This window comes from Bombina bombina, chromosome 3 (assembly GCF_027579735.1).
Source record: "Bombina bombina isolate aBomBom1 chromosome 3, aBomBom1.pri, whole genome shotgun sequence".
NCBI lineage: Eukaryota > Metazoa > Chordata > Amphibia > Anura > Bombinatoridae > Bombina > Bombina bombina.
Window position 1 is genome coordinate 1,231,106,416 of NC_069501.1, and position 8,211 is coordinate 1,231,114,626.

General features: G+C 36.6%; 1 long non-coding RNA gene across 1 annotated transcript in view; it reads right to left on the bottom strand.

Annotated features, from left to right (window-relative positions):
• LOC128654673 (uncharacterized) overlaps positions 1 to 8,009 on the bottom strand; it is a 139,494-nt gene extending 131,485 nt beyond the window's left edge. The window contains exon 1 of the long non-coding RNA XR_008401475.1: positions 7,680 to 8,009. This is a non-coding gene — a long non-coding RNA (uncharacterized LOC128654673). The remainder of the gene's footprint in view (positions 1 to 7,679) is intronic.
• Positions 8,010 to 8,211: the final 202 nt, after the last annotated feature.

An 8,211-nucleotide genomic window follows, 5' to 3' on the forward strand; every position in this document is an offset into this window, starting at 1 on the left:
ATTAAAAAGCATGTGATAAGAGGCTGTCTTTAGTGACTTAGAAACAGGCAGAAATTTAGAGGTTTAAAGGTTATAAAGTATATTAATATAACAATATATAATAATTAATATAACAATGTTGAAATTGATTTTGCGTGCTATTGTTATATGTATTGCTGAAACTTGACTATTTTCTTTAATACTTTCGATTTTTTTTTCTTGGAGCACATAGATAAATCGTTCTATTACTGCTTGCTTTTGCATTAAATTGACAAGTTTATCCAGAGAGGGTTCTTTGTTACTCTTCCATGCTTTAAGAATCAGGTATCTACACCCCAAAATTACAGTATTAAAAAATAGGAGTTGTCCCATCTATTCTTTTGTTCATATAAGAGAAAAACCTTGTGTGGCTATCCAAGATAATCTTATCTTTGAGAGTTCTATTAAGCTAAAAGGTCATGCGACACCAACATTTTTTTAATTTTGGGACAATCCCAAAATTGATGTATTAAATCTGCATCTACTAATTTACATTTGGGAAAGCAAGTGAGGGCCTTTGGATACCCTTTTTTAATCATGGCAGGAGCAACAAAGGTACGATTTATTCGTTTAACTGCTGATAAGGTGGTTCTCTCCACCCTTTGAATACTTTGTATAATACTAAGCTCTTCAATGTTCTCTAAATCTTGTGCCCATTTTACCGCAAAATTTTGTACGTTTTACACCTGAGATTTAAAAAATCAGGTTGTACCAATATTTAGTTGAGTGTGTTCCTTTTTTAAAAAAAGGATAAACCCATCTATATACCCAGGTCCCAGGAAAAGTCACACCCCTTCGTGGTCTCCTAAAACCAATGGCGAATCTGTAAATAAAAATCACAGTTTGAAAGATCATACATTTTCTTAAAGCTTTCAAAGGTAAAATGCTCTGCTGAGTCTGGTTCATGTAGCTAAAACACAAACTTCAAAACATTTATAGACCATCTTTTTAAGAGATTATTGTTCACCCCTTCAATAAAGGGGCTCCCCGTAATAGGTAATAGCCTAGAAATATAAGGATCTGCTTTTGCCAATTTACACTGTATTTGCCATTCTGTTATAACATTATAAAGAATTCACAGCCTCTTTCCCTAGGGATATGTTTAGGGGGACAGTGAAGCAATGCCTGCAAAGCAAAGGGATATACTAAATTTGTCTCTATTTCCAGTGCCGCTAGATATCCTTTATCGGTCAGCCAATCTACCGCAATCTTTCCAAGACCAATAATATAATATGTATGCAGTGATAAGGCCAACCCACCAAACTCTTTTAATTGTGCTTATTTCGCTAAAGCAGGGTGTCTTCTACCTGACCCCCATAAAAAGAGGCTGAAAGACTTGTTCAACTGTCAACCCCACAAAAACACAACAATGACACACATAACCAACACAGTTATAATTATTCACGTTTTACCTCTGTAATTACCTTGTATCTAAGCCTCAGCAGACTGCCCCCTTATTTCATTTTTTTGACAGACTTGCATTTTAGCCAATCAGAGCTGTCTCCATGGTAACGTCACATGCATGAGCTCAATGTTATTTATATGAAACACGTGAATGAATGCCCTCTAGTGGTGAAAAACGATCAAAATGCATTTAGATTAGAGGCTGCCTTCAAGGTCTAAGAAATTAGCATATGAACCTCCTAGGTTTAGCTTTGAACTAAGAATACCAAGAGAACAAAGCAAAATTGGTGATAAAAATAAATTGGAAAGTTGTTTAAAATTACATGCTCTATTTGAAACATGAAAGTTTTTTTTTGGACTTGACTTTCCCTTTAAAAATTAATCAATCAGGCATGAAAAAATAAATAAGCTAAGACAACTGCCGAAAGAAGAAGAATTTAAAAACACAAAAATGGTAACATGTTGTAAAAGTATGCAAAGAAGACCAAGTAACTGCCTTGCAAATTTGGTCAACTGAAGCCTCATTCTTAAGCTCAAGAAGTGGCGATGGACCTAGTAGAATGAGCAGTAATCTGTTGCAGTGGAGGCTAACCTGCCTCAAAGTAAGGTTTGTGAATCAAGAGAATCAACCAAGAGGCCAAAGAAACAGCAGAAACTGCTAATTGATACACACATACCATAGAGATCAGGCAAAATAATCACATACAAAAGTGAGATTTTTTTAATAAAATATATATATATATGTAGTCAATTCCAGCCTATAACTCATACCTCTCCTATTCTTCATCAGCATCACTCTAATGCCGCTAAAGGTAAGATTTTTAATAATTAATTAACCTGTTCTCAGTTAGGGAAGTCTTCAATATGTTCTTGAGAACTGGAGAAATCTAATTTCACATCCTACAGTTCCTCCCTATAAAGGGCAGTCTCTAACCTACTGTATATCCAAATACATTCTCTTTATACCATGCACAGTCCAACAAGCAAGATCCCACTAGTTCACAAATTATTTTACTTTATTAAAGAGGCACACATATGGTCAATGGGCACCTTTATTGTGTCTATAATTTTGTGATTAGGAACAAAGTACCCACTGGTGATTTGACAAATAAGCTGCTTCCTCCTGGGTGTGTTTTGGTAACTATGGTTATAGCAGGAAAGTGACATTAAACCCACTAATGTTTTATTAATCAGGTAGAGAGAACAATTAAAAGTATAACTTTCAAATTTACCTCTGGTAGCTAATTTACTTCATTCTCTTGATATCCTTTGTTTTGCAAGATTGCTTTTAACAATATTACACATTGTGCAAACATTGCTGCTATCTAGTGTTCAATAACATTAGCATTGTTAAAAGCATTCTTTATGCATTATAGGTTGGGTGCCTATGTCTGTGTAGTCTATAAATTAGAGACATAGGGGTCTATCTATCAAGCTCCGAAAGGAGCTTGATGCCCCGTGTTTCTGGCCTGCAGACTCGCCAGAAACAGCAGTTATGAAGCAGCGGTCACAAAGACCGCTGCTCCATAACCTGTCCGCCTGCTCTGAGCAGGCGGACAGACATCGCCGTAATTCAACCCGATCGAGTACGATCGGGTTGATTGACACCCCCCTGCTGGCGGCCAATTGGCCGCGATTCTGCAGGGGGAGGCGTTGCACCAGCAGCTCTTGTAAGCTGCTGGTGCAATGCTGAATACGGAGAGCGTAGGTCTGGCGGCCCTGATCCGCACTGTCGGATCAGGTCCGCCAGACCTTGATAAATATAGGCCTATGTGTATGTATAAGATAGGTAGTATGAAGTTGTGGTTATCCAGGAGTGAGTGTGTGTCTAGGTAATAGGGTGCACTTATAGTTTGACAGGGGGGGGGGTTACATACAGTGTTGGTCAGGTGCCTATGTGTGTATAGGTAATAGGGTGTACTTATAGTTTGACAGGGGGGGGGGATTACATACAGTGTTGGTCAGGTGCCTATGTGTGTATAGGTAATAGGGTGTACTTACACTGTGTGCAGAATTATTAGGCAAATGAGTATTTTGACCACATCATCCTCTTTATGCATGTTGTCTTACTCCAAGCTGTATAGGCTCAAAAGCCTGCTACCAATTAAGCATATTAGGTGATGTGCATCTCTGTAATGAGAAGGGGTGTGGTCTAATGACATCAACACCCTATATCAGGTGTGCATAATTATTAGGCAACTTCCTTTCCTTTGGCAAAATGGGTCAAAAGAAGGACTTGACAGGCTCAGAAAAGTCAAAAATAGTGAGATATCTTGCAGAGGGATGCAGCACTCTTAAAATTGCAAAGCTTCTGAAGCGTGATCATCGAACAATCAAGCGTTTCATTCAAAATAGTCAACAGGGTCGCAAGAAGCGTGTGGAAAAACCAAGGTGCAAAATAACTGCCCATGAACTGAGAAAAGTCAAGCGTGCAGCTGCCACCAGTTTGGCCATATTTCAGAGCTGCAACATCACTGGAGTGCCCAAAAGCACAAGGTGTGCAATACTCAGAGACATGGCCAAGGTAAGAAAGGCTGAAAGACGACCACCACTGAACAAGACACACAAGCTGAAACGTCAAGACTGGGCCAAGAAATATCTCAAGACTGATTTTTCTAAGGTTTTATGGACTGATGAAATGAGAGTGAGTCTTGATGGGCCAGATGGATGGGCACGTGACTGGATTGGTAAAGGGCAGAGAGCTCCAGTCCGACTCAGACGCCAGCAAGGTGGAGGTGGAGTACTGGTTTGGGCTGGTATCATCAAAGATGAGCTTGTGGGGCCTTTTCGGGTTGAGGATGGAGTCAAGCTCAACTCCCAGTCCTCTGGAAGAAACCTTCTTCAAGCAGTGGTACATGAAGAAGTCTGCATCCTTCAAGAAAAAAATGATTTTCATGCAGGACAATGCTCCATCACACGCGTCCAAGTACTCCACAGCGTGGCTGGTAAAAAAGGGTATAAAAGAAGAAAATCTAATGACATGGCCTCCTTGTTCACCTGATCTGAACCCCATTGAGAACCTGTGGTCCATCATCAAATGTGAGATTTACAAGGAAGGAAAACAGTACACCTCTCTGAACAGTGTCTGGGAGGCTGTGGTTGCTGCTGCACACAATGTTGATGGTGAACAGATCAAAACACTGACAGAATCCATGGATGGCAGGCTTTTGAGTGTCCTTGCAAAGAAAGGTGGCTATATAGTCACTGATTTGTTTTTGTTTTGTTTTTGAATGTCAGAAATGTATATTTGTGAATGTTGAGATGTTATATTGGTTTCACTGGTAAAAATAAATAATTGAAATGGGTATATATTTGTTTTTTGTTAAGTTGCCTAATAATTATGCACAGTAATAGTCACCTGCACACACAGATATCCCCCTAAAATAGCTATAACTAAAAACTAACTAAAAACTACTTCCAAAACTATTCAGCTTTGATATTAATGAGTTTTTTGGGTTCATTGAGAACATGGTTGTTGTTCAATAATAAAATTAATCCTCAAAAATACAACTTGCCTAATAATTCTGCACTCCCTGTATAGTTTGACAGGGGGGGGGGGATTACATACAGTGTTGGTCAGGTGCCTATGTGTGTCTAGGTAATAGGGTGTACTTATAGTTTGACAGGGGGGGGGTTACATACAGTGTTGGTCAGGTGCCTATGTGTGTATAGGTAATAGGGTGTACTTATAGTTTGACAGGGGGGGGGGATTACATACAGTGTTGGTCAGGTGCCTATGTGTGTATAGGTAATAGGGTGTACTTATAGTTTGACAGGGGGGGATTACATACAGTGTTGGTCAGGTGCCTATGTGTGTATAGGTAATAGGGCGTACTTATAGTTTGACAGGGGGGGGGATTACATACAGTGTTGGTCAGGTGCCTATGTGTGTATAGGTAATAGGGTGTACTTATAGTTTGACAGGGGGGGGGGGTTACATACAGTGTTGGTCAGGTGCCTATGTGTAGGTAATAGGGTGTACTTATAGTTTGACAGGGGGGGGATTACATACAGTGTTGGTCAGGTGCCTATGTGTGTCTAGGTAATATGGTGTACTTATAGTTTGACAGGGGGGGATTACATACAGTGTTGGTCAGGTGCCTATGTGTGTCTAATCTTTATTAGTGACTATGTGCATGTTTGGTTTGGGGTATAACCACAGGTATGTATCAGTGGATATAAGTATGTAAATGCACATATGACAAAAGGTTTCACAGCAGAATTTTCAGACTAGTCAAATTACCTTTCAGAATTCCCAATCGTATTGCAGCTTGGGTGATTTATTTATTTGCTATTTTAATTAGTAAAATCACTCAAGTTAATAATCAATATAATCACAATATCTTGATAAACACTAAAAAAAACTATAAGAAACAGGCATATCACCGGCTTTACATTAAGGTTTGCACAATGCTTTTTCACTGACCATAACACAAGCGAGACAGCTGAAGTGAAATTAAATATGACGGCAAATTAATTCAGTATTGGTGATGATCACTGACATGTATTTAAAAGCAGTTTATTGTTACATTATCAATTCATATTATTTTGCGTAATTTTATAATAGGCATTCTTAAACATCCACTTTATTGCTGATCTAAATCAATCTAAGTACACGTTTCACAGTTTAGTGTGATGTGAGCAATATTTATTTTCTATTGAATGAGCCAAAAACAGTTTTGCTTATTAACAGGTCAACTAAGGTGGATAGATAGATAGATAGATAGATAGACAGACATATAGATAGATGATTGGCTTCATTGTATTTTATTTTTTAATCAAGACTGTATAGATATTGTATAAGATTAATAGGTATAGGATATGATAGACAAACAAATAAACAGATAGACAATAGATATATGGTAGGTAGATAGAAAGATAATAGATAGATGGATACATATATGATAGTTGATAGATAGGTAATAGATTGATAGATAGATAGATAGATAGATAGAGATATAGCTAATATATAGCTAGATGATATATAGATAGTAGATAGAGATATAGCTAATAGATAGATAGATAATATAGATAGATCGATCGATCATAGATCAATAGATAGATACATAGATAGATGGATACATATATGATAGTTGATAGATAGATATATAGATATATGGATAGATAGATAGCTGATAGAAAAATAATTATTGGTTTTTTTGGTTGCTACTATAGTATTTAATATATTATGTAATCATTTCCTACTGTATATCAGCACTAAATGTGTAATTGTTGATATAATATTATGGATTTAAAAATAAATAACTATGATGTTTCTTTAACATCCCTTAAATGGTAAAAATCGTCCACAGTTACCAATCAATATATTTTTTAGCAGATTATCACCAATGTGTGCACTCTCTCCACAAGTCTCAGCATGCCTTCTATACAGCATAGGCATTAATAGCTTTGTATTTGCCAGTGGTTTAGAATATCCCTGTATCACACACTCAGCCTATTTAATCCCTCCCTATATCATAACCCACATCTGCCCCCCTACACACAGTGTACGCTTGCCGCCTGCTTGCACATGTAGAGGTTTGGAGTTGTGGGTGTGAAGGGTCCTCATGGTGTACTTTAAAGTTCTAACTCATATAGAGAGTTCTATATGTTTAATTCATAATATTCTTATCAAAGTAAACTAGCATATAATCTGTTTTTATATTAATATTTGCAGGGTCATGTCATTCTACAACAGATCTTACTGTAACTTACCTCACTGTCTTTGTGCAAACTTTAGGAAATACAAAACATTTTTTTTTACTTTCTATGTGGCTGAGTTGCTAAAGAAAGACACCTCATTTCAGAAATTATTGTACCACTAAAATGTTCACTTTTCTAGTCAAGATTAATAAAATATAAAACTGCACATGTGGTGTCAATAATTTGCAAATTGTACTATATTAAATCTAATACTTCTACTAATAATAATAACCCTTCATATTAAAAACTTTACCATTTCACTCACACACTCACCATGATACACTAAAGAACATATATTTCAGAATAGTGTATTTAGTTTTAGACCAGGATGTTAAATACGTGGTTTTTAATTATTCAAGTTTATTGTAAAATCAGCATCTAGAGAAAAACACCCTTAAAGCATAAATTACAAATGCACAGCCAGAAGTTGTAATTTAAATGATCTATTTTGGGTAAACAGTTCATACCAAATAATTATACTTTACTGTTTAACATAAAGTTTTACAGAACATAAACATGTTTGGTTTTCTGAGAAAAAAGTACAGAAGACTTACAGTACAGCTTGCTTTTCTTGTTTGCTTGTTTTTTTGTAATACAATCCATAGAATTTTACATCTTTTTTAGAAGATAATGTTGTACTTTTCAATCCAGATGCGTTTCATAAGCTATATGTATATTTATATAAATATATATATAGTAGTATAGTATTAATCCAATCAAACATTTCACATATTCCATTAGAGGGATCTAATATGTCATGGTCCGGAATTCTAAAGCACAAGCATTGGAGATCTCAGAATGATTAAATGAAAGATTTAGTTTCAGATGAGTTACATTGTATCAGGCAGTCACTTGTCTTTACATTGTATCAGGCAGTCACTTCTCTTTACATTGTATCAGGCAGTCACTTGTCTTTACATTGTATCAGGCAGTCACTTGTCTTTACATTGTATCAGGCAGTCACTTGTCTTTACATTGTATCAGGCAGTCACTTCTCTTTACATTGTATCAGGCAGTCACTTCTCTTTACATTGTATCAGGCAGTCACTTGTCTTTACATTGTATCAGGCAGTCACTTGTCTTTAC